The sequence below is a fragment of the Nuphar pumila genome, chromosome 5 (assembly GCF_984573655.1).
Source record: "Nuphar pumila chromosome 5, dmNupPumi1.hap1.1, whole genome shotgun sequence".
Lineage (NCBI taxonomy): Eukaryota > Viridiplantae > Streptophyta > Magnoliopsida > Nymphaeales > Nymphaeaceae > Nuphar > Nuphar pumila.
In genome coordinates, this window is record NC_143253.1 from 13,967,516 (window position 1) to 13,992,904 (window position 25,389).

Here is a 25,389-nt window from a genome sequence, read left to right on the forward strand (position 1 = left end):
TGTCTTACAAAATGTTGATCAATTTCAATATGCTTGGCACGACTGTCATAGATAAGATTAAATAACATGTTAATGGCACTTTGATTGTCACGTAAGAAAAGACATCTAGATATTGATTCTCCTACTTCTGTCAAGAGGTGTCTGATCCATGTTACTTTGATTGTGGCAGCTGTCATTGATCTATATTCAGCTTCTGTGCTCGACCTGACAATGACCTTTTGTTTCTTACTGCTCCAGGAGACAAGATTTAGGCCAATGAAAACATTGGTATCCTGAGACTGACCTGCGCTCATTTGGATCTCCTGCCCAGTCTGCATCTGTGTAATCAAGAAGTTCATGCATGTGATGCCCATTAATACTCTTTATGTACAAAAGACTATCTCCAATAGTTTCCTTCAAATATCGAAGAATGCGTTTAACAGCTTCCATATGCCCAACATGTGGTTCATGCATGATCTGAGATACCTGATTGACTGAATAGACAATATCAAGCTGAGTAAAGGTGAGATATTGAAGCATCCCTACTATCATGCGATATCCTATAGGGTCCTCATACAAATCTCTATCTTGGGAACTGAGTTTCGGATGAAGTACACTGGGTGAGTTTAGAGGCTTGCAATCTTTCATACCTGCCTTGCTGAGAATATCAATGGTATACTTATGTTGGGTAAGTGGCATGCCTTCAATAGTCCTATCAACTTCTACTCCAAGAAAATATCGCAGTTTATCAAGATCCTTCATCTTGAATCTATAGTTCAAGACTTCTTTGATCTACTCAATATGTTTATTAGAGTTACCTGTAATGAAAATGTCATCTACATATATCAATAACAGGGTAACTATATCTTTGCATTTGAATATGAAAAGAGAATGATCAAGAAGAGACCGACTAAAGCCATATTTCTCTACTTGAAGAGAGAAACTGTCAAACCAAGATCGAGATGCCTGCTTAAAACCATATATAACACTCTTTAACCTGCACACATATTCTTTGGAGTTCCCTTCTGCGTACCCAGTGGGTTGCTCCATGTATACTTCCTCCTTCAGAGTTCCATGTAGAAATGCATTTTTTACATCCAGTTGACTGATAGTCCACTGGTGCTCAATAGCCAATGATAGAATGATTCAGATAGTGCTCATTTTCACAACTGAACTGAAGGTCTCATCATAGTCTTGTCCTTGCTCCTGTGTGAAGCCCTTGGCAACCAATCTAACCTTGTATCGCTCAATAGTACCATCCGGCTTATACTTTATTTTATACACTCACTTTGACTCAACCACATTTCAATTGTGTAGTCTGGGAACAATATCCCAAGTGTCACATTCATGAAGAGCCTAAATTTCTTCATTTATAGCTTCAATCCATCTCTTAGAATTTACTGCTTGATAAAATGTTGTGGGTTGATCTTCCTTACCTAAAGAGGTTAAGAAGAGTTGGAAATCCATCGTGAAATTCTCATAACTAACCCACCTATCAATAGGATGTCGAGGGCGAGTAGATCTTCTGGAACAGAGGATGAAACAGAAACAGAAGAAGAATTCATCTCATGATTAGTGTTGGGGAGTGTCTCCTTCTCACGTCGAGAGTAAACAATGCCTTTATACCTTTCGGGGGGCAAGAGTGGTTCTGAAATCACACTTTCCTAAGTCTTTTGTGTAGCATCAGACATGTTTCCCTCATCTCTTTTATTACATTCTGAAGGACAAACATCATCAACACTAGAAAAGAGATCAAAGTTTAACCAGGGGTGATAAACTTCAATTTCAGGAGAAGTGTCAGCATTATGGTCAAATTTCAATTCATCAAATACAACATTCTTGGATATTTTAATACGCTTACTCACAGGATCATAGCATTTGTACCCTTTATAATCATCAGTGTACCCCACAAATCTGCACTTCAAGGCCTTATCATAAAACTTGTGCCGCATTGAACTGTCAACATGAACATAATATACACACCCAAATACACGCAAATCATGATAATTTGGATGGACACCATGCAAAGAAAAATAGGTTGATTTGTTTACCAAGATATTCATGGGCAATCGTTTTATGACATACACCGTTGAATGGAAAGCCTCAACCCAGAAGATAACTAGAAGGTTACTATCATGCATCATGCTCATTGCACTCTCAACAATATGGCGATGCTTTCGTTCAACAATCCCATTTGGTTGAGAAGTATGAGGGCAAGACATCCGCCTACTTATTCCATTTGTCTGGAGGAAATTAATAGTCATTTGAAGAGAATTCACCCCTTCCATCACATTGGAAACAAAGAATATTTTCAGATAATTGATTTTGAACAAAAAAATAAAAATTCTAAAATAACTTGAAGGTCTCAGATTTACATTTCATAAAGAAGATCCATGTATACGGAAAATAGCTATCAACAAAAATGAGATAATATCTAATTCCAGACATGGAAGAAACTGGAGCTGGACCCCAAACATCAGAATAGATAATTTTAAACGGTCTTGAAGCTCTTTTATTAATATAATAAAATGGAAGAACATGACTCTTACACTGAAGACAACTAGAACATTTTTTATCGACACTTAAACTTAGACTTGACTTGAGAATAAGACTGCTTGAAACAAGCTTCTCAATAAAACGACTACTACAATGACCTAGATGACCATGCCAAAGATTCGGCTTAATACATTCAGAAAGACTAAAAACACTCACGGGAGGAACTGAAGAAAATGGTGATGTGAGCTTTAAGGTGGAATCAACAGTTGAACACGAGTGAAAGGATTCTCTTGGAACACGTACATATTCCCTTGTCATTTTCCTTCAGTGAACGTTTCCCTCATGTGAAGGTCCTTGACAGTCACGAACAGAAAAATGAATAAACTCAATCGAAGCATTAATATCATCTACAAGCTTAGAGACAGAAACAATATTTTTCTCGATATTAGGAGCATGAATGACATTTGAAAGAGCAAGAAAAGAGTTGGACATAAGAATGACAGAGTTTCCAATGTAAGAAATTGTAATGAAGTTGATTGAATCTGATACACATGCAAGAACTCACTTTCAATCAAGTAGAATACTTGATTGAATCAAAGAAACCAAAGAAACCACCCACACAAGGGTCTAACAAATGTTATTGCATAAGGATACTCAAAAGAGAGATGCACTTTACAATGCCTAAGAGGGCATATTTATAATACAAGAGGGGCACATGGGGGCAGCCCCATATGGCTGTTGGGGCTACACCCAACGGTCACATTTGTGACCATTGGGGCAGCTCCAACAACTATATGGAGTCATCTCAATCACAAAAATACAAAATCAAAGGTGAAAATGACAAAAAATAAAGTGCAAAAGACAAAAGTAAGAAAAGAAATAAAGTGGGTTGACGCCTATGGAGTAAAAGGACCGAAATACCCCTGATGGGTATTTCGGTTTACAGTAAAGTATATACACATATACATATTCATATTCATGTCAATGTACATGTACATATACATATACATATACATATATTTTAATACCCCCCTTCAAACTCACGGTGGAACAACCAAGAGTTTGCCAAGTAGGAAGTGAAATCTGGGTGATGAAAGTGCTTTGGTGAAGAAATCCCCTAGTTGATATTCTGATGGAACATAAGGTAACGTGATAGTCTTCCGCAGAAATTCTTCACATACATAGTGGCAATCCATTTCGATGTGTTTTGTCCTCTCATTAAACGTATGATTGCTTGCAATATACACAGCGCTCTTGTTATCACAGCATAATTTGGAGGGTTCTTTGATGTGAATTCCCAAGTCCTCCAGTAATTGTCGAAGTCATACTAACTCTGACGTGGTCGTTGCCATGGCGCGATACTCAACTTCAGTTGAGGAGAGAGACACCTTTTGTTGCTTCTTGCATTGCCATGAGATTAGAGAGTCACCTATAAAAACACACAAACCAATTGCTGAGCGTCTATCATTCACATCCCCTCCCTAGTCAGAGTCTGAGTACGCAATAACTTCTAATGAGGAAGAGGATGACAAAAATAGTCCATTACTTATAGAATTCTTAATATATCTAATAATTCTCATTACAGTACTCATATGTACTGTAGTGGGAGCATGCTGAAATTGACTGATAGAATGAATAGCATGAGAAATATCAGGACGAGTAATAGAAAAGTAAGACAAAGCTCCAAAAACTCCAATCATTTGTTTGTATGGGGTTGGATCTTGCAGAGGTTTTTCATCATCCTTCTTCATTTTTGCATTTATGACCTATGGAGTGTCAACCTGTTTTTCATCTGAGAGTCCTGATCTCTCAATAATCTATGTTGCATACTTAGTCTGTAACAAAAAATAACCACAAGGTGACTAAGTCACTTCAATACCAAGAAAATATCTTAAAAACCCAAGATCTGTCATATCAAAGTTGTCTTTAAGCACATCTTTGATATGATTTACTCCCTGCTTATCACGTCTTGTGATTATCATATCATCCATGTAGAGTAACAGTATAACCATCCCTGTATTGGAAGACTTAACAAACAATGCAGTGTCAGTAAAACAAAATTTAAAATGAAGTTAAGTCATTAGATTATTAAATCTATCATACCAAGCTTTAGGAGTTTGCTTTAATCCATACAAGGCTTTTCGTAACCTAAGAGTTTTTCCATGTGCGAAATTCAAACCTGGTAGATGATCTATGTAGACCTCTTCATCTAAATTACCATTCAAAAAGGCATTTTTTACATCCATTTAAAAGATAGGCCACTTTTGAATTGATGCTATAGATATAAGGGTTCTGACAGTCATCATTCAAGCAACTGGGCAAAGGTCTCATCATAGTAAATTCCATATTCTTGACTATACCCCTTAGCTACTAATCGAGCTTTATATCTTTCCAATGTCTCATCCGATTTAGTTTTAATTTTGTAAACCCATATACATCCTATAGTTTTTCGTCCTTTGGGTAATGTTTGGATTTCTCAAGTTTTTGCCTTTTCTAAAGCTTCTAATTCATCATTCATCGCTTTAATCTATTCCTGATGATTTTTTGCTTCATAATAGGATGATGGTTCAGTATATGAATGTATAGCCATTAAACATGCTCGGTATCTTGGTTCAAAGGAATCATATGATACAAATCTACTAGGGGCCTTGGAAATTGATGCAATGAGAGAACCGTAACCTTCACGTAATGGGTGCCGACGTTGGGCTGCTCCTTCCAATGCACGATCGTGCGGCACACAATAACCCCATGGCAACGTTGAAGCAAAAGCTCGGATCAATGGATCCGAGCAACAATTTATTATAAAATTGGCAATGCTCACAGTGAAAAGAAACAAATAACCAGCAGAAAATTGAACAAAGTAGGCTGGAATGAAAACATAATAGAAAAGAAAGAAACAACAATTAACGTGTTGCTGAATAAAAAAAATAGGAAAAGAAACTTTGAAGATTCCCATAATTTGTCCTGCACACAACCCTAGGATAGGTATTTAAAGTGTTCAGCTGGATCCGGGTCCGGCCCTGGACCCGAGACGACTCCTGTTTGCTGCTGGATCTGGGACGTCCGGGTCTGTGCTCGTCTGGAGTAGGTACGCAGGGGGACATCATCCCTGCATCTTGGTACCGTGATCTGGGTCGGATCCACTACTTGGATTCGATCTTCGATCCCTTTGTGCAGGTTCGGTCCTCTGCCTGGGTCAGGTTGTATGGATCTGGGTCGATCCTGCTCTGCATCATTCTCCCCTGGTTGGAAAGAAGTCGGCTCTGACAACTTGTTGTCTCCACAGTAAGCATATAGATCAGACACATTGAAGATAGGCGAAATGTGTCAATCTTCGGGCAGTTCAAGGAGGTAGGCATTCGGTCTCAATCGCCGAAGAATCTTGAAAGGGTCATATTTCTTAGGACTCAACTTGCCGTAAGTACCCACTAGGAAACGCTCAGGATGCAGGTAAACCCATACTAACTAACCAACTTGGAACAAAACATCGCGACGACCTTGGTCTACGAAAGCTTTGTAAGCTTCGTAACTCTCCACAAGCTTGGCTCGGACTTGCCTATGTATATCACACATGTACTCAATGGCATCAAACGCGTCTGGGGCTAGGTCTGGGAGACTGGTCACAAGTGCTAGATCTACTACATGAGTGGGTGACCGACCATAAACCACTTGAAAAGGAGAGTTGCCTGTGGACCGGTTGATGGAGTTTTTATACGCGAACTCGGCTTGAGGCAAGACTAGGTCCCATGTTTTGACATTCTCCCCCACTATACTCCTTAACAATTTCCCAAGGGTGCGGTTTAGAACTTTGGTTTGGCCATTGGTTTGTGGGTGGTAAGCACTACTGAAGTGGAGCTTGGTTTTCAATAAGGCCCATAATGATTTCCAAAAATAGCTCATAAAACGCGTGTCACGATCTGAGGTGATTGTGTGAGGCAATCCATGAAAACGGGCCACGTCCTTAAAGTAATATGAAGCTACTAACGAGGAGTCAGTGGTTCGCTTACACGGGACAAAAATAACCATTTTGGAAAAATGGTCAACCACAACTAAAATGGAATCAAAACGATGCGAGGTTTTGGGAAGGCCCACAACAAAATCCATGGACACATGTTCCCAAGGTCGCTCAGGGATGGGCAACGGAGTATATAAACCACTATTTTGTCGTCGACCCTTGGACACTTGACACACTCGACAACTCTAAACAAACTTGACAACATCTTTGCGCATTTTGGGCCAAAAGTAGTGTTCATCTAACAGAGCGAACGTCTTATCATGTCAAAAATGCTCAGCTAGTCCCCCTTCATGTAACTCGGAAATCAACTGGAGTCTAAGAGAGAATGCAGGCACACATAACTTATTACCTCGAAAAAGGTAACCGTTATGTATACGAAACCGTGGGTCGGCTGTGTTATCAGAGGAGAGGCACCCTTCCCAGACTAGTTGAAAATCAGGGTCCGTTGGGTACAACTTCTTGCACTGCTCGAACCCAATGACCTGCACTGACATAGTCATCAAAAGGCTATTTTTCCTGCTAAGTGTATCAGCTACCTTGTTTAGAGTACCTAATTGATGGCGAATAGTGAATGTGTACTCTTGCAGGGAACTGACCCACTTGGCATGACGAGCACTCAACTTCTTTTGACTATTCAAATACTTTAATGCCTCATGATCTGTGTATAAGACAAACTCCTTATAAATAAGATAATGCCTCCAATAACGAAGAGCTTGTACCATGGCATAAAACTCAACATCATAAGTGGGGTACGGGCACCTGGCTTGAGTCAGCTTTTCACTAAAGAAAGCAATGGGTCTGCAGTTCTAACTCAAGACTACACCAAGGTTTTAAAACCCGTGACTCGGAACTCGACTCGTTCTTTATTGACTCGTGACTCGGCGGGTCAACTCGGTGACTCGGACCGGGTTTTGTTAACTTTTGATTTTAAAAGAAAAACAATATATAATTTGTTTGAAACCATGTTTTTGAGTAAACATAGTCTCCAAATGTCTGTAAGAATATAAAAACAACTGCAAAGAGCTATAGAGGTTTGCTTGAATAATTGAATTTGATATTTATACAAGCACTTTGACTAATTCATGACTTGAATTAGAGGATTTGGTCACCATGAGTTCAGTCTACTACTACCTAAGGTTCCTAAAATGGCCAATCATATATGCTAGCTTGTTTTAAAAGTTTTAATTCCCTCTCTAACAAATCCATAAATGTAAAACAGGGATATATGTGCATATTGAAAGTTTACAGAATGCCCAATATCAATATAAATAAGCAATTTTCTCATGTATAAAACTATGCAGGAAATATATTAATGGCACAACTATAAAAAGACTACTAATATTTGAATATGTACAATGCTTGTTCACATAACAAATGGATGATGAAACCTAAATGTGACTTCCCATAGGCACAGTTGACCCGCCATATATAGTGAGAATCATTTCTTTAAAATATTTTGCTAGAATAAGTTGATAACACAGGGTGAACAGTAGTTCGAACAACATGGTGATTTTATTCTATGGATTTAAATGCTTTTTTATCTTTAAATGATTTTTATTTTCTTTTTTATACAAAATCTGGGGGTAACCCTTGTTAAAATATATGTACTTATATATTTCAAAACTGTAATTTGAAACTCAAAAAACAAATTTCAAACATCCCAAAACTCGCCCGAGTCAGGCCGAGTCAAGCCCGAGTTTTGGCAAACCGAGTTTGCCTTGCCGGATTGACTCGCTGGAGGGGCGAGCCGAGTCGAGTCAACGAGTTGACTCGGCGAGTTTTAAAACACTGGACTGCACCAATTCCCACTTTAGAGGCATCGCACTCAACCTCAAAGACTGCGCTAAAATCAGGGAGGCTAAGATGGGGGCACTATTCATTTTCTCTTTGATGAGCGTGAAGGCCTTTCCCGCGGCAGACGTCCAATGGAAACTAGTCCCCTTTAGGCACTCTGTAATAGGAGCCATGAGGGTGCTGCAGTTTCTCACAAACGAGGGTAGAAAGTGGCTAACCCGTGGAAACTACGAATCTCTCCTATAGTCTTTTGGGTAGGCCAATCTACAATCGCACGAACTTTGGCGGGATCTGCCTTAACTCCATCAGACAACACAATAAAACCCAAAAATACAATACTTGACATCATAAACTCACACTTCTTGGCATTGACATACAACTTTTCCCTCCATAAAATTTTTAAGATCTGATGCAAATGACTCAAATGATCAGACAAAGACGAACTATAAATCAGAATATCATCAAAATACACAACGACAAACTTCCCTATAGAAGGACGCAACACTTGGGTCATCATGTTCATGAAAGTACTCGGGGCATTTGATAACCCAAATGGCATGACTAACCACTCATACAATCCATCACGTGACTTGAATGTTGTTTTTCACTCATCCCCCTCCCGGATACGGATTTGGTGGTACCCACTTTTTAAATCAATTTTGGAAAAAATATAAGCATCGGCCAACATATCAAACATATCATCCAACCGAGGAATTGGAAAACGATACATGACAGTTATGTGATTGACGCTCTATTATCGACACACATGCGTATGGAGCCATCCTTCTTAGGAGTGAGCAGGGCGAGTACTGCGCAAGGGCTCATGCTCTCACGAATAAAACCCTTTTGCAGTAACTCCTGAACCTGCCTCAACAACTCAGCATGCTCGGATGGGTTCATGCGATACGCGGGGAGATTAGGGAGACTCGACCCCGGAACAAAATCAATGGCATGCTGCACCACCCACGTTGAAGGTAGACCATCAAGAAGGTCTTCTGGCATAATGTCGCGAAACTCCTCAACAAGGGGCGCGATGTCCGCGGGAACATGCAACGACGTACTCATCGACGGCTTAGCCACCAGGGCATAACAATAACCATCCTCCTGACAATGGCTCAAGAAAGACCGGTAAGATAGGCCCGTGAGCCGAGGAACTCGCTTAAGCTTATCCACAGTGAGAAAACCGGTCTCCTTGATAGGGAGGACTATTTTGTGACCCTTAAAAATAAATGAGTACGTAATCCTACGACCATCGTGAATGGTCTTGCGATCAAACTGCCAGGGATGTCCCAAAAGAATGTGACACGCACTCATAGGAGCTACATCACACCATACCTCATCGTGGTAATGCTCCTCCATGGAGAACCGAACTAGACAACGTTGTGTAACAACCCCAACTCATACCCTTTGAAAATACAGATTTTTTTTTTTAAACCATTGCAAAAATCTTCTTAGAAACACGGGGCCTTTACAGTTTCACTCCCAATTGGATAACCAAACACACCACAAAAGAGCTTACACTTATCATCCACCAAACCAAACCATTATTCATTTATTTGAAAGAAAGAATGTTTAAACAATAATTGTAAGAGACATATCAGAGTTATTTAAATGACATAAAAGTAAATAACGTAAAACTAATTCATGTTGTCCCTCTGTGAACTGTCCAACAAGAAAGTGACACTCGTAACTCTCTCAGAAGCCAGTCGCTTCACTGATCACCTGCGGTTGCGAAAAAACCATAGAAGTAGGGTGTCAAAACCAAAATCCTGAGCATAAGTACTTCTAATGAAACAAGTGAGATAAAGAATATAGATAAGATTTCATGCAATCATTTAAGGAAATGTAAATATGACAATTTTCAGCATTTAAATAATCATACATACAACAGGTTACATATGCTAAGCATGAAGAGAAATTAAAGCAGTAGCAAGTAATACGAACAAGTAAACAAGACTTTCAGCATGCACTAGGAAGTAAATAACATACACTCACCATCATGTAATGACTAAGGGAACAATTAAAATATGCATGTTCTAATGCATAACAAGGAAAATGCATGATTTATGTGCAATGCATGAACCCTTTTATTATCTTTCATTTAAGTTTCCCTTTTTTATATGTATGCCCTATTAAATGCATATAACTTTAAGTTCATCTTTTTAATTACCATTGCCCGCGGATACACCAAACGGGTAAGATCCCCAAGGTCAAGTTAGGTTCCTAAGGTAGCTTAGCACACAAGTTGTAATTTATTTACTGGGTCTCAAACTTAGCCTTCAACCGAACCACCTTCGGAACATTAAACCTCCACATCTAATGTCAGGGACACCCCACGCCCATAAGTGTCACTTCCTTGGTACCAAAATAACAGTTATGTCAAACACACCACCCCCAGGTCAAGTGGCGGACTCTCCCTAAAACCGTGGTCAGGAGAAAGTATCTCAATATCGGGTTCAGAGGTCAAAGTAAAGCACACTGAGTTTTTATATCCTCGTGATCCCCCAAAACCGAATCTCTAAGATTCTCATTTTTTAATGAGAGGTCCCAGAATGTATATTACATTGTTCTCAATTATTATCTCTTATTAAAAGACAATTATTAAGGTTTGTAATTTAGTATGCAAAAGTAAAGGCAAAAGCTCGCATCTACCCCTGCGAGAACCATCACGGAACTCCCGCCCATGGAAACATAAAAAATAGTGTAATAAAGTGCAATAAAATAAAGGTGATTTTTGCAATGCAATTAAAAGTACATAAAGAAAGAGCAAACCATAACTCGAGGCTCACCCGACCCACGATGATTCATTTAGACCATCAATGCATCATATGCAAAAACCACAACCACATGACACATGAAATAAATCACACGCTTTCAAGATGTATATAGAAAATTTCAACCATGTTAATGCATCAAGAGTATTTAAAGCATGTGTATATTTAGTTCACATAATGGTAACACATGCATGTCATGCACATATTAAATTTTATGACATACTTTCATTCACCACGCATAAATATGTCAATTTCATAAATTCATCGCATGCTTATTCAAGTCAATGCATGGATGCTTTGAGTGTGCATATTCATGCACATGTATATACCCATCAAGCGTACCTGTTCATGTCAATTGCATGATCTCAACAAATATTGCATATGCATACCACTATATATTTTCATCATATGCATACCTACCTGTTAATGCATGTTATGATAAAAATTCTGCATATACTTAGTGAACACTCACTCTTAATGAACTGCAATGCATACACAGCACAATCACAGAAAAAAAAATACAGTATACAAAAATCTAACTTTTTTTCTTTTGTTAGGAACCCACAGTACCCAGCCGACCTAATCGGCTGGGGGTGCCAGTCCAGGCATGTCAATATACCATTAAACTAATCCCCCCTATAACACCATGGTTAACTCTAGCCTGATAAGCTATGAGGGTGTCATCGCCCTCAGCCTTTCTGAGCTATGGCTGTTGCAAAGGCACTTTCAACAGTATTATGATCCTGTAACATCAGGTATGTGTTGCAAACAAGGAAGGCATTTACCACTTATATGATGAAATCACTAAGGACATTAGCATAAAGGAAGTTTAGAAATACTTATAAATTAATACAAGGCTGATTGCCAAATAGTAACCTTGTTCAATTTGACCCTCTTAGTAAGATGGCATGCGCAGGGGATAAGACTGGGTTCAGTCTGCCCTGAGCACAGCCTGTCCCATCTCAAACTAATTCATGTAAACACAACCCCAACCTTGCATATTCAAAAGATTTAGATTCAAGGCCCGAATTAATTCATGGACACACCCCTTCATTGTTAGTTTCACATATATTTATATATATATATATATATATAAATTCTTTTTTTTTTTAAAGGCACACCCATTTACCATGGATTCTCACCATGGTATAGCATGAAAATCGAATCCTAATTCGATTTCTCACCTATGACACAAGAAGAAACTCGTACCTCTGTCCGACGCTAGGTGGCTGCTGCAACTGCGAGAGGTTGATCCCGCCAACCCCGATTGCCCACCGTGAAGGGGGATTCCGAGAGATAGAAAGGGAGGAAGACTGAGAGTGCAGACCTTCCTTCTGATCACCAGAGCTGACAAAGACAACAACCCGTTGCCCAGAGAGAGGGACAAGGGCACGGTAAGGCCTTCCTTCCGATCGCAGGGGAGGAGACCGGCGGCAACTCCCTACCGACGAGAGAGAGAGAGAGAGGAACCAACTCGGGATCCCCCTTTTGAAGGGGAAAGCCCGGAAAGGGAGGAGATGACCTACCTCCCGGCGGCTGCGCTCCGAGCCCCTCCCCTTGCTTCCATCATGTTAGGGTTCCTTCAGAACCCTAACAACAGCCTTCCCTCCCTTTTTATCGGGCAGACCCCTGCCCTTTCCTCTCTATACATTTAGCATCTATTCTTGCATTTCTAGGGGATGCATTGTGCATAGCATCTCAGTTTGATACACTGTGCACAGCATTTTTATGCACAACAACTCTGCACACTTCAACATCACTCATTGCATTTCACTGTATGTGCACACTATTCACTGTACTCTCTCGTCATATGCATAGCATACCACATTGTGTATCTGAATTACAATGTCATCTCTTCCTTCCCCAGTTCTTCCAAGCCATGTTAAAGTAATTGAAACCGAGGAGCATGCTCATTCTACTTAACTAGTCTGCTCTCTGCTGTAGTTGATGCTTCAATCAAGACTGGTATAACAAAAAAATTAAGTCCAGTTCAACCTATGTCACACGGACTCGGCTAAGGAGGCGCCGCACCCGAGTCAACACGTCCCGACACGGGTGCGGACTCGGGTGCGGCTTCGGACTCGGTCGACGCTGAGTCGGACTCGATCAACGAGTCCAGGCTGAGTCCGTCCACATTTTAGACTCGGTCAACTTTGATCGAGTCCAAAAATGTCCCTAAAAAACTAATTTTTTATATTTTTTATTTAAAAAAATATATATAAAAAGAGGCACAGTGCTGCAGTCACAGACTGTGACTGTGCTGCAGTCACAGAGTGTGCACAGTCTGTGCAGTGTGCACAGTCACAGACTGTGACTGTGGCATTTTAAAAATAAAATAAAATTATATATATATATTGCCGAGTCCCCGTGTCCAAAAATTTTAAAATTGTGCCGCACCCGTGTCGCACCCGCACCCGCACCCATGTGACATAGAGTTCAACAGATAAGTTTGGGGTCGGATAAAAAAAGTTAAACTTTAGGAAGTTGGGGAAAACTGTCAGGTCTTCTGCATTTATGTTAGCATCATCTTCTCCCAGTGTCCTCTTTAGTTTTGACATTTCATCAACTCCAAGCTTAAGCAACGTTTTATAAATATAATCTCTTCTGCACCTCAAGCATCATTTGCTCCAGGGGTGCCTGTTTCTGTTTCTATACCCCAGGCTGCTGCCAGCAGCCATGTAACCTTAGTTTCCATCTTTACTCAGTCAAGTCCTACATGTTCACCACCTTCCTTTGCTGCAAGTTCTTTTTATCTTCATCTAGACCCGAGCTGTTAGGATTAGTACCAAGACTTCAGAGAAACCCTTGTTGTTTGGCAACATTGGTTCATCCTCTCTATGGTAATCAATCAAACAAACTGAACTGGTTTCTAGCATTACTGTTGCCACCAATGTTTCTGTTTCAGCTTTTGGTTTTGGTAACTCTGCCTTTGGCTCATCGTCTGGTTCGGATTCTATCTTAAATTCATCACCTTTTTCAACAAATGTCATTCCCGTTGTTACAGTCAATCAAACATTTTCTACATCATCTGCAGTGTCATCCAGCCCACTTGGATGTTCTATATAAATTGTCCTTTGTCACCGGCTGCATCTTCACTTACTCACTTCATTGCATATCAACACAGCACCTATGCACTTACTGTAGTCATTCCACTGCATCCCTGCGCAACACTTTCACTTCCTCACTCCTCTGCACATCAATACAGCACCTTCACCCTCACTCCCTGCACACCAGCAGGGCACCTGTCCCACTCTCATTTTCAACATCACAATAATCTTTTCACCTGCATATTGTTCATGACATTGCATATCGGTATGTGCATCCCCTACATATTAGTGTTATCCCTGTAGTTTCACAGCAAGCACCCATATGACTGACATTTCCTGCATGACAGTCACCTGCATATTAATATCATCTACTGCACATCGGATTGCCATATGTTATGAGAATCCAATTTGCTACTGTAGCTTCAGTCTAGGTGCATCACTTACCTTCATTCCTTGCATACCATTTCAATGCATACATTCACCTAAAACTTCAATTTTGCAACTGATCCATCGGTTGCTGTGTCCTTCATTCAGCATTCTAGTTCCAGCATAATGTACGCATATTTCAAACTTTGCCTTTTCCATATAGCATACATGTAGGCATATTAGTATACCATATACATGTAGAGTAATGTATATCATATGCATTTTCACCACATTCCAAATAGACATGTGCACTCCATCTCAGTCTAGCTATACATTTACGTACAATTTCGCATATACATTCAATCTAGCGATGCATTTGCATACAATCTTGTACATGCATTCGGTCCAACTCTGCCTTTGCTTATGTACTCGATCTAGCCATACATTCATATATCATTTTGCATGTGCACTTCTTCATTAGCACAGGCATATGCATATACATTTCATAGCATTTTGTATGTTCATTTCTTCATTAAAACAGGCATAATCATATGCATTTTTATTTCAACATGGCATTTTCAATTTCTCTCTATACTTTATATTTCTTTTGCCTTGTGCTAACTCATTTTTGTAGAAAAAACATAGAAGATGCTGATTTCTTTTCTTAATTTAGGAATTTCAATTATAATAATTTTATATTAATGAGAATTTTTATCTTTCTGCTTAAATTAGAATGTATGAGCATATATAGTTGTGCTTTAAATTCTCATAATTTCCTGTGGCATTTCATTTTATTTTATTCTTCAAAAAAATACTATGGTGTGACACAAATGGCACGTGTACCTTTCTAATAAGAGGTAAATAACCCTAAGTAAATGATTCACATTTATGGTCATAGTCAAGATGTGAACAATACTTAAGATTTTTATCTTTTATGGAATAACATTTGACCTCCGCTTAGGTCCCTTTTGAAAATCATCATATTTTTCTAAAATATTATTTCTTCATCTATCAGAATTTAAAATATAAATTAATTTGAGATATATTTGTGGTCATAGTCGTGAATATATCAAAAGTTAATTTTATTTTAAATCCTATAAAGGCACAAAAAATTATTTTATTCTTTATTAGAATTTAAATAAAGATTATATTATAATACATTTATGACCATAGTCATGGATGTATTATAATTTAATCTTGTTTCAATTCTATTAAAGAATACAATTTGCTTTTAAATTCCAATCTTTAAATAAATTTCAAAGCATTCATCATTCCGGATAGAATTGCATTCTTTTTCAAATTATTTCAAATCATCTTCAAAATTCCAAGTGATTTTTGAAATAAATCTTCAAAAACACAGTTTTCTTTTCTAAAATTCAAAATCATTTTAAACCTTCATTTATAAATTCAGATTTATCCTTTTATTCTCAAATCCATTCAGTTTTAAATCTTATTTCCAATTTTTCAAATTTCAATTCTCATTTCTGAATTTCACATTTTAATTTCAAATTTCATTCAAATTCTTTATTTCCATTTTAAATTTTCGAATTCCATTGCAAATCCTGAGTTTTCAATTCAATTCTAAGTCAAAGTTCTGAAATTCACTTTGAAATTCCAAAACAAAATTTTGAGATTTACTTTGGATTTCTAATCTAATTTTCAAATTCAATTCTGATTTCAAATTCTAAATTTTGAAATCCAAATTTCAAAGTTTATTTTTAAATTCCAAGTTTTCAATCTTTAAATTCATTTTAAATTCCAATTTCAAATTCAAATTCAAATTCAAATTCAAATTCAAATTCCAAATTCCAAATTCATTTTCAAATCTCAAAGTTAAACTTCAATTTCAAAAATCTAAATTCAAATTTCAATTTTCAAATTTAAAGTTCAAATCTCAATTTCAATATCAAATTTCAAATCCAAACCCAACTTCAAATTCCAAAATCAAATCAAAGTCTCGTTCTGATTCCATTTCAGAAACAAACTCAATTTTCAAATTCCAACTTTAAAATTCAGTCTCTTATTTTCCAATTTCCCTCTCTTCCAATTCCATTTTCGATTTTCATTTTTCAAATTCAAAAACTCTCCAAATCTCAATTCTATTTCCACCTTTGATTTCAATTGCAATTTCAACTTCCAAATTTCAAATTTTCTTTTCAAATCTCAAATTCATTTCAGATCCAAGTTTGAATTTAAAATTTCAAAACTTCCAAATCAAGTTCAATTTCTAAACCACTTTTTCAAGGATATTTTCAAACTTGTTTCAAAGTCACTTGGAAAATCCAAATTTCTGAAATATTTTCAAAAACATGTATCATATTTCAAATCATCATTTTCAAAGTTCACAGTACAAACATGACTCTATGTGCATTTAAGATTTTCAAAATAATCACTTAGACAAATTTAGGCAAAGCAAAAGGCATTGATTCGATCTTTGGTTCAATTACTCCTAGTAAAGGCGTCAGGAACAGTTAAATCTCGTACCGACGAGCGAATCCTGTCTCTCCATTTTTTCCCGCAAAATTTCAAAACGGAGGCGAGTAAATTTCAAAATATCTTTTTCAAAGAAAGGTCAAGTGAGACCTTGCAAAAGAGTTTCCTTTCTTCTTTCTTTCCCTCTCTTCTTTCTTTTTTCCCTCAAAAGAGAAAAAGGTTGAAAGGAAAAGGAAAGAGGAAAGAAAAATTTTGCAACGATCACAGGGTCATACATGAATTGAGAGACTTGATTCACTGCATATACAATGTCTGATCTAGTGAAGGTGAGATATTGAAGCATACCCACAAGGCTCCGATATTGCTTGGAATCTTAATATGCTTCCATATCCTGGGAACTGAGTTTATGGTTGAGGACACTAGGAGTAGATAGTGGTTTACAATCTTTCTTGTCTGCCTTGTCCAATTGGTCTAAAGTATATTTGTGTTGGGTTAGTGAAAGAGCTTCATCATGTCGATCCACCTCAACCCCCAAGAAATAACGCAAAACCCCCAAATCTTTTGTTTTGAACTGGCGACTAAGTAAAATCTTAGTAGCTTCTATGTGTTCATCAAAGTTCCCAGTAATAATAATATCGTCCACATATATTAGAATCAAGGTGCATACTTGACGATCTCAAAAAATAAAAAGCGAATGATCAAGATAAAATCGAACGAATCCATGTCTCTGAACTTCAACAGAAAACTATCAAACCATGAACGGAAGGCCTGTTTGAGCCTATAGATGGCTCTTCGTAGCTTACAAATATGTGTGTTGAAGCTATGTTCTGTATGACCAGAGGGTTGCTCCATATACACCCCTTCTTTGAGACTGCCATGCACAAAAGCATTTTTGACATCAAGTTGGCTTAGAGTCCATCCATACTGAACTAATAAGAACAGAACTAATCGAATAGTTCCCATCTTAATCACAGGACGGAAAGTTTTGTCATAATCTTTCCCATATTCTTGAGTGAACCCTTTCGCTACTAGTCTCACCTTATAGCGTTCAATGGATCCATCGGGTTTATACTTGATTTTATAGACCCATTTAGACCCTAAAACATTCTTGTTCGATGGTCTAAGAACAATCTCCCAAGTCCCACACTTATGTAAAGCTTTCATTTCCTCATTCATGGCCTCCTCATTCATGGCCTCAACCCATTTGATTGACATGGATGCTTGTGAGAAACTGATAGGTTCATCATGCTTTTCAATCTAGGAGGTGAACAACTGTAAGTTTGTAGAGAAGTTGTCATAACTTACCCATCTTTCAATGGGATGGTGAATTCTCTCAGGCCTCCTGAATTGCACAATAGATCACTGAACATTGTCGTTGTTTCGCCGCACATAGGTAATCCTTTGAAACTTTGTGACATCTGAAACGACAGGCATAGTACTATCTTGTGTGTTTGTCGACTTTTCCTTTTCTGGATATACATTCGTACTATGTTGTTCTGCAGATAGTGTGTGACACGAGGGTACGTCATGCATCGCCATTTGATCAAGCATCTCAACAACAAGCCATTGTTGATAACTTTTAGCATCCTTATTGTGTCCCTCTGCACTTCCTGAATCATCAGTATGAGTCTCGTCAAATACGACATTTCGTGAAACTCTGATGCGACTGGTAGTGGGGTCATAGCACCGATATCCTCTATATTGATCGGCATATCCAACAAACCTGCACTTGCATGCCTTGTTCTGAAACTTATCACGTTGAGAACTGTCAATGTGAACATAACATACGCAGCCAAACACACGCACCTCATTATAGTTAGGATTGAAATGAAATGGGGATCTTCGAAACACGAGCTTAGATTAACAAGGGCAAGTGTCAAGAATGACACTAAAGCATAACCCTTAAAAAGGATATAACTGGAAAGAAAATAAAAATAAAAATGTATTCTTTATTGATATGAAAAACCAATTGCTTAAGAAGCATTGGACTTAAAATACAAGAGGGGCTGCACCCCTTTATATACACAGCTAAAAGAGGACTCAATAGAGCTGTTGGACACAGTCCAACAACTCTATTTAGAGCTGTTGGAATGTGTAAGTCCAACAGCTCTATTGCTAGTCAAGTCTGGACAGGACTTGACTAGCAACATTCATTCTAGTTCAAACTGAACTAGATGACATAAAGACAAAAAATAAAAATAAAGGAAAAAAATTACAGAAAAGAAAGAAATGAAAAATGTATTTATATATATATAATATAATATTATTATATATACATATATGTACAGTTTTACATTTTAACACTCCCCCTCAAATTTATGGTACAATGAGCGAAAGTTTGTCTAAGAGAAAGTGAAATCGGGGAGCAGCGAGAGGCTTTGTAAAGAAGTCTGCTAACTGATATTCTGAAGTGACATATGGCAGATCAATTATCCCGTGTATATATTCCTCTCTGACGTAGTGACAATCCATTTCGATGTGTTTGGTGCGTTCGTGGAATGTTCTGTTACTGGCAATGTAGATCGCACTTTTGTTGTCACAACACATTTGTGAAGCCTTTGTTGCTTCTGCTCCCATGTCAGCAAGCAGTCGTCGGAGCCAAACTACTTCCATGGTCGTGGTTGCCATGGCTCTGTATTCAGCTTCGGTGGATGAGAGAGATACCTTCTGCTGCTTTTTACACCTCCACGAGATCAATGATTCCCCTAAAAAGACACAAAAGCCAGTGGTTGAGTGTCTGTTATTGGGATCACCTCCCCAATCAGCATCAGTATATGCAATTAAATTAAGAGAAGAGGAGGAAGATAAGAAAAGTCCTCGTGAAAGAGAGGACTTGATGTATCTGATAATACGCATGACTGCTCCCATATGAACAGAAGTAGGAGCATGTTGAAATTGATTTGCTGTATGAACAACATGTGCTATATCTGGTCGGGTAATGGATAGATAGGAAAGTGCCCCGACAAGCTGTCTGTAAGGAGTAGGGTCTGCAAGAAGTTCTCCATCATCAATCTTCATTTTAACATTAACAACTTCTAGAGTGTCAACTTTCTTATCATCAGTAATACCAGACCTGAAAACAATATCAAAAGCAAATTTAGTCTGAGATAATAAATATCCTCTAGAAGAATAAGCAACTTCAATGCCTAAAAAATATCTCAACAAGCCCAAATCAGTCATTTCAAAATGAGATTTAAGAAGTGTTTTGATTGTTTCAACTCCCTGTTTATCGCTTCCGGTGATGATCATATCATCCACATAGAGAAGAAGCACAATAATCCCTGCATCAGAATTCTTAATAAACAAAGCAGTGTCAGTTAAACAGAATTGAAAACCAATATCAATCATAACACGACTAAACCTATCATACCAAGCTTTTGGTGCTTGTTTAAGTCAATAAAGAGCTTTTTCTAAGCGAAGGACTTTACCCTTAGGAATACTTAGACCAGGAGGGGGTTCCATATATACTTCTTCAACTAGCTTTCCATTTAAAAAAGCATTTTTGACATCCATTTGAAAAATAGACCATTTTTTGATAGAAGCTAAGGCAATTAAGGTTCGGACAGTAGTCATACGAGCCACTGGAGCAAAGGTTTCTTCATAATCAATCCCATATTCTTGGGCATAACCTTTGGCTACTAAACGGGCTTTATATCTTTCAAGAGTACCATAACTCTTGGTTTTAATTTTATAAACCCATCGACATCCTATAGTTTTCTTCCCTGGAGGAAGATCTTGAATATTCCATGTAGAAGCCTTTTCAAGTGCATCTAATTCAGCTTTCATGGCTTCTATCCATTTGATATCATTTTTTGCTTGAAAATATGTGGATGGTTCTTCATATGAGTGAATTAATGCAATAACTGCCCTATATGTGGGTGAGAAAGACTCGTATGATACAAACTTTCCTGGAGGCCTCGAGATTCGGGATGATTGTCTAGTTGGAATGTTAGAATATTTCTCAAGTGCACATGGAGGATTAGACTCTTGTCGCCTGGAATATTGAATACTAGTATCTCTATGAACTTCTTCATTTTCAACATTAAGATCAATAATTCTTTGATCATCATCAAAGTTACAGTCAAGGTCATATTCATCAGATGTTGATGTTAGATCTAGCAAAAAGAAGTACTCAGTGACGTCTTTTAATTTTCTAAAATCAAAGAAGCTCTCCTTTTCAAGAAAGGAAACATTTCTAGACACATAGTTTATTATTTTTGAAGTCAAAACATCTATAACCTTTCTGGTTTTCAACATATCCTAAAAAGGCACAGGGAATCGCACGAGGGGAAAGTTTATCATTTTTGTCAGTAAATATGAAACATTTGCACCCAAATATTCTTAGTCTAGAGTAGTCTGGAGAAATGTTCATAAGTTTTTCAATGGGATTGATATTTTGTAACGAAGAAGATGGCATCCTATTAATGAGATAGGTGGCAGTTAAGGCAGCTTCTGCCCAAAAGTCTTTCGGGACTTGATTTGCTATTAATAAAGTTCTAGTGGTTTCTATAATATGGCGATGTTTTCGTTCTGCCAGTCCATTTTGTTGAGGTGTATAAGGACAAGATCTTTGATGTGTGATGCCATGCAATTTAAGATAATTTTGAAAATCTGTGGATAAAAACTCTCCCCCTGAATCTGTGCGAAAAATAGTAATATCATTTTGAAACTTGTTTTTAACCATATTATGAAAAGTTTGAAAGTATGAAAATACTTCAGACTTATGTTTGAGAAAGTACATCCACGTATGTCGGGAGAAATCATCGACAAAAATAACATAGTAAACAAATCCTCCTTTAGAAATTACTGGTGCAGGACCCCAAACATCCGAGTGTATTAATTCAAGTGGTCTTGAAGAGAAAAAGGTTCTGTTCTGAAATGGTAATCTTTTCATTTTGCCGAGAATACAATCTTTACAATCAAATGATTCAGAGTTAAAAAAATTCCCTAGATTTGGAAAATGTTGGATTTTGGCTATATGTGGGTGACCAAGTCTCTTATGCCACAGTTCCAACTCTATTTTTTGAATATTATAACAAAAAGCTTTCTTCGGCATTTCCAAAAAATCCATGTAATAGAGTCCTCCTTCTCTATGGCCTTCCCCAATCAGCTTGCCTGACTGGCGATCATGTACCCAACAACCATGAGAAGAAAAAGAAATATTACACCCATAATCAGAAATTTGAGATAGAGATAAAAGATTTAAATTTAATTTGGGAACATGTCTAATTTCTGGAATAAAACAATTTTTTGTTTTATAAATTTTTTCAAAATTTCCTATTCCTTCTATTTCAAGAGAAGTCACATCGGCAGTAAAGACCTTTGACACACTTGTTTTATTTTTAACACATTTGGATAGACTTTGATTATTTGGGGTCATATGAAAAGATGCACCAGAGTCAAGAAGCCAAGAAATTTTACCTAGATCAGAAAAAGATGAGGCTGCTGTGCCGGTTGAAGCTTCAGATGAGGAAGAGGCACCTTTGATGAGAGGCTGAAGAATCTCCATTAGTTGGGTCAGGGAAACTGGTGCATCCTGATCTTTAGGCTCCGATCCAGCAATTGCAGCTCTTTTTTCTCTCAGCTCCTTAAGTTTGGGACATTGTGGCCTGTAGTGTCCCGGTTCATGACAGTGATGACAAATAACTTTCTTCTTATCATAGTCACCATTTTGTCGGTTAAAGTGAGGAGGCCTATATGATAGAACATGATTCACTGGTCTAGACACGGCTAAAACGGAATCATCTTCAATTTTTAAAGAACCTTTCTGGAGACGATTTTCTTCCATTGTTAACTCTTCAATAGTTTCAATAATAGAAGGAATTTTTCCCCGGTGAAGTAGGGCCGATTTAGTGGTTTCAAATTCCGGCCTTAATCCAGTGATAAACTGGTAAAAATGTTCAGCATCGAGTTGTTTCTGATGAAGCTTGATGTCTTCGGCACAATGCCACTTTGGTTCTAAAAGGGAAAGTTCTTCCCAAAGTTCGGGCAACCCATTGTAATATTCACGAATAGTTTTGTCTCCTTGTGTCATCATTCAAACTTTTTCTTGGAGGTTGCACACGTGTGCAATATCTTTAAGGGAATACATGTAACGCCCCAAAATTTTAACCCAGATTTTTCAGGATTTTTTTTTTTGATGAAACCAACAAATGATTCTAGGGTTAAGCATTTCAGAACGATACAGGAAGGTAAAAACAACCACACCATTTATTTTTGTTTCAATAATAATAGAATCCAAACAGAGTTTATCACATCATCAGTCTTAAAACAAAAATTTCAATAAAAAAACAATTAGGACCGCCAGGGAACAAATAGATCCAGTCCTGGTCAGCGCCTCATCCTGCTTCGCTCATGGACTACTCTGTGCCTGAAAATGATAAAAATTATAGGAATTAGACTACCACGTCTAAGTAGGAAAACTGTAATTATTCTTGCAAGTAGATCATGTGTCAGGTGTGCGATGTGGGTGTCGTGTTTGATTTTCAGTCTATACATAAACACATAAGGAAGTCGATGCAACAGCAATAACAGACATATATCTAAATAAAAAGGTAGATTATGTAACAGTTATACTTAATCACAAAAAGCACGTTATGCAACTACAACAATTAAGCAAGGTATTAAGCAATTAAAGCAGAACTTACACTAACATGAATAACATCTATATAACATCCATAATATGAATTCAATTAACTAATATATGCACAATTTAGGATGTTGTTTTATCATAAGCACCAAATATAAAGCATGATGAAAGAGTATGCAAATGTCTCTTTAATGACTCCAACACAGTGATACCTAACTGTTCTAGTTGATGTTTATCTTTTCTTATCCCGCGGGTACACACGGGCCAAGGCAACCATCACAGAAGAGAACGTTCGGGGGTATATTATTCAAAGTTGTTTTATTAACCCGAACATTCTAACTGTGACTGAAATCCCAAGGGAGCGGCCAGTGACCGAGAGAAACTCCCAAAGGCCAAAACCAAAACAGGATGCATCCCTAACTTCTGCAGAAGAACATGAAACTACCACCTAGGACACAATTGGTAGTCCGGGTCCCCCGACTCTGGGGACTGGGACCAACGAGTCACTTTACGCTCGAAACTAAACACATGTCCCCAGAGTTTTGTACCACCTACCCTCTCCAAGGTAAGCCTGAAACTGAGTGGGTTACTCTTTTTATTTAAATTTATTTCCCGAAGTACAGGACCTTTCCCCAACTTCCTTCTACTACCACGGCAGTAGAATTCCCATCCTTAGTTTATTTACCAAGGTGAATAAACCATCCAAATCCTTTTTCCACATTGATTGCTTAAACCCACTCAAAGTGCTCTGGTGCCTTTAAACCAGTCAAGCACAGAAATTAAATTTGAGTTTCTTACCAGTGTTTTGATCATTATTCATAATGTTTCGGTACCTTTAAATCGTCAAGCACCAAGACCCCGGTACCTTCAAACCAGTCGGGCGCACAACCTTTAATATTAAGTTTTTCATTAGTTTTATTGCCATAGCATACAAGCTAATAGTCTGGTACCCGTACCGGGTATTCAACCCATATTGCCCATTAGGCTGGGTGTGAACACCCCAAATTTTTCAAAGATCTGTAAAATGGTCTTTTTGCCCCTGATTCCATTTTCCGAGAAAATCAAAACAATTTCAAAGCTAAATTTCAGTCATTCTTTAGATTTTCTGAATTAAATTCCATATTAATGTATTCAAAATCAATTCTGGATCCGAATCCAGTACTTTAAATCCATATTTTCTCAAAATCCGGATCCAAACCCATTTCTGAAGAAATTTTCTCAAAATGGCTTTTTAAAATTCTCATAAAAATTCCCTTTTGTAAATATTTTTGCAAAAACACAAAAAAAAAAATTAAATAGTTTTAATCTTTGTTTTCTCACAAACTTTAGGATTTTATTCTAAAAATACAAAAAAAATTGAGAAATAACATAAAAGACCAAAAAATTTGAGAAAAAGCTACAAGAAAAGCGAATGATTTTCGAACTTTTGAAACCTTTTAAGATAATTTTTCTGAAAACCTCACATTCAAACCATTTTTTCAAAAAAATTTCTAAAAAGAGAACCACCTTTTTGAAATAGGAAAAAAATTCCTAACAAACTCCTCCCGCGCGTTTTCATCTCCTCTCACCATCGTCCATCTTCAAACAGCCATTTTCGCCCTCCGCCCTCAATCTTCAACGAACCCCATTCTGGAAACCTCCATTGAGCCCTCCATCCTCCGATCGCTGGTCTTTCTCGCCCACCATTGATCTGCAACGGAAGTTTTTCTTCTCGAGTCTTCTCCTTTCCCCTATAAAGGAGAGCCAGCCAGAAACAGGAGGGGATCGATCTTTTTTTTACTAGCATCCATCTTCAGGCAGCAACCTCTCCTCTAGCATCCATCGGGTTTTCCCTGAGAACAAAGGATTTCAATCCATTTTTCACTCAACAAGCCTCCCCTCCAGGCTACTGAAGAA

The 25,389-nt window shown here is 37.8% G+C and overlaps 1 protein-coding gene across 1 annotated transcript in view; it reads right to left on the minus strand.

Moving 5' to 3' along the window:
* The window catches only part of LOC149836861 (protease Do-like 1, chloroplastic), a 57,069-nt gene that overhangs the window by 15,922 nt on the left and 15,758 nt on the right, over positions 1–25,389 (minus strand). The gene's annotated exons all lie outside the window — the stretch shown is intronic.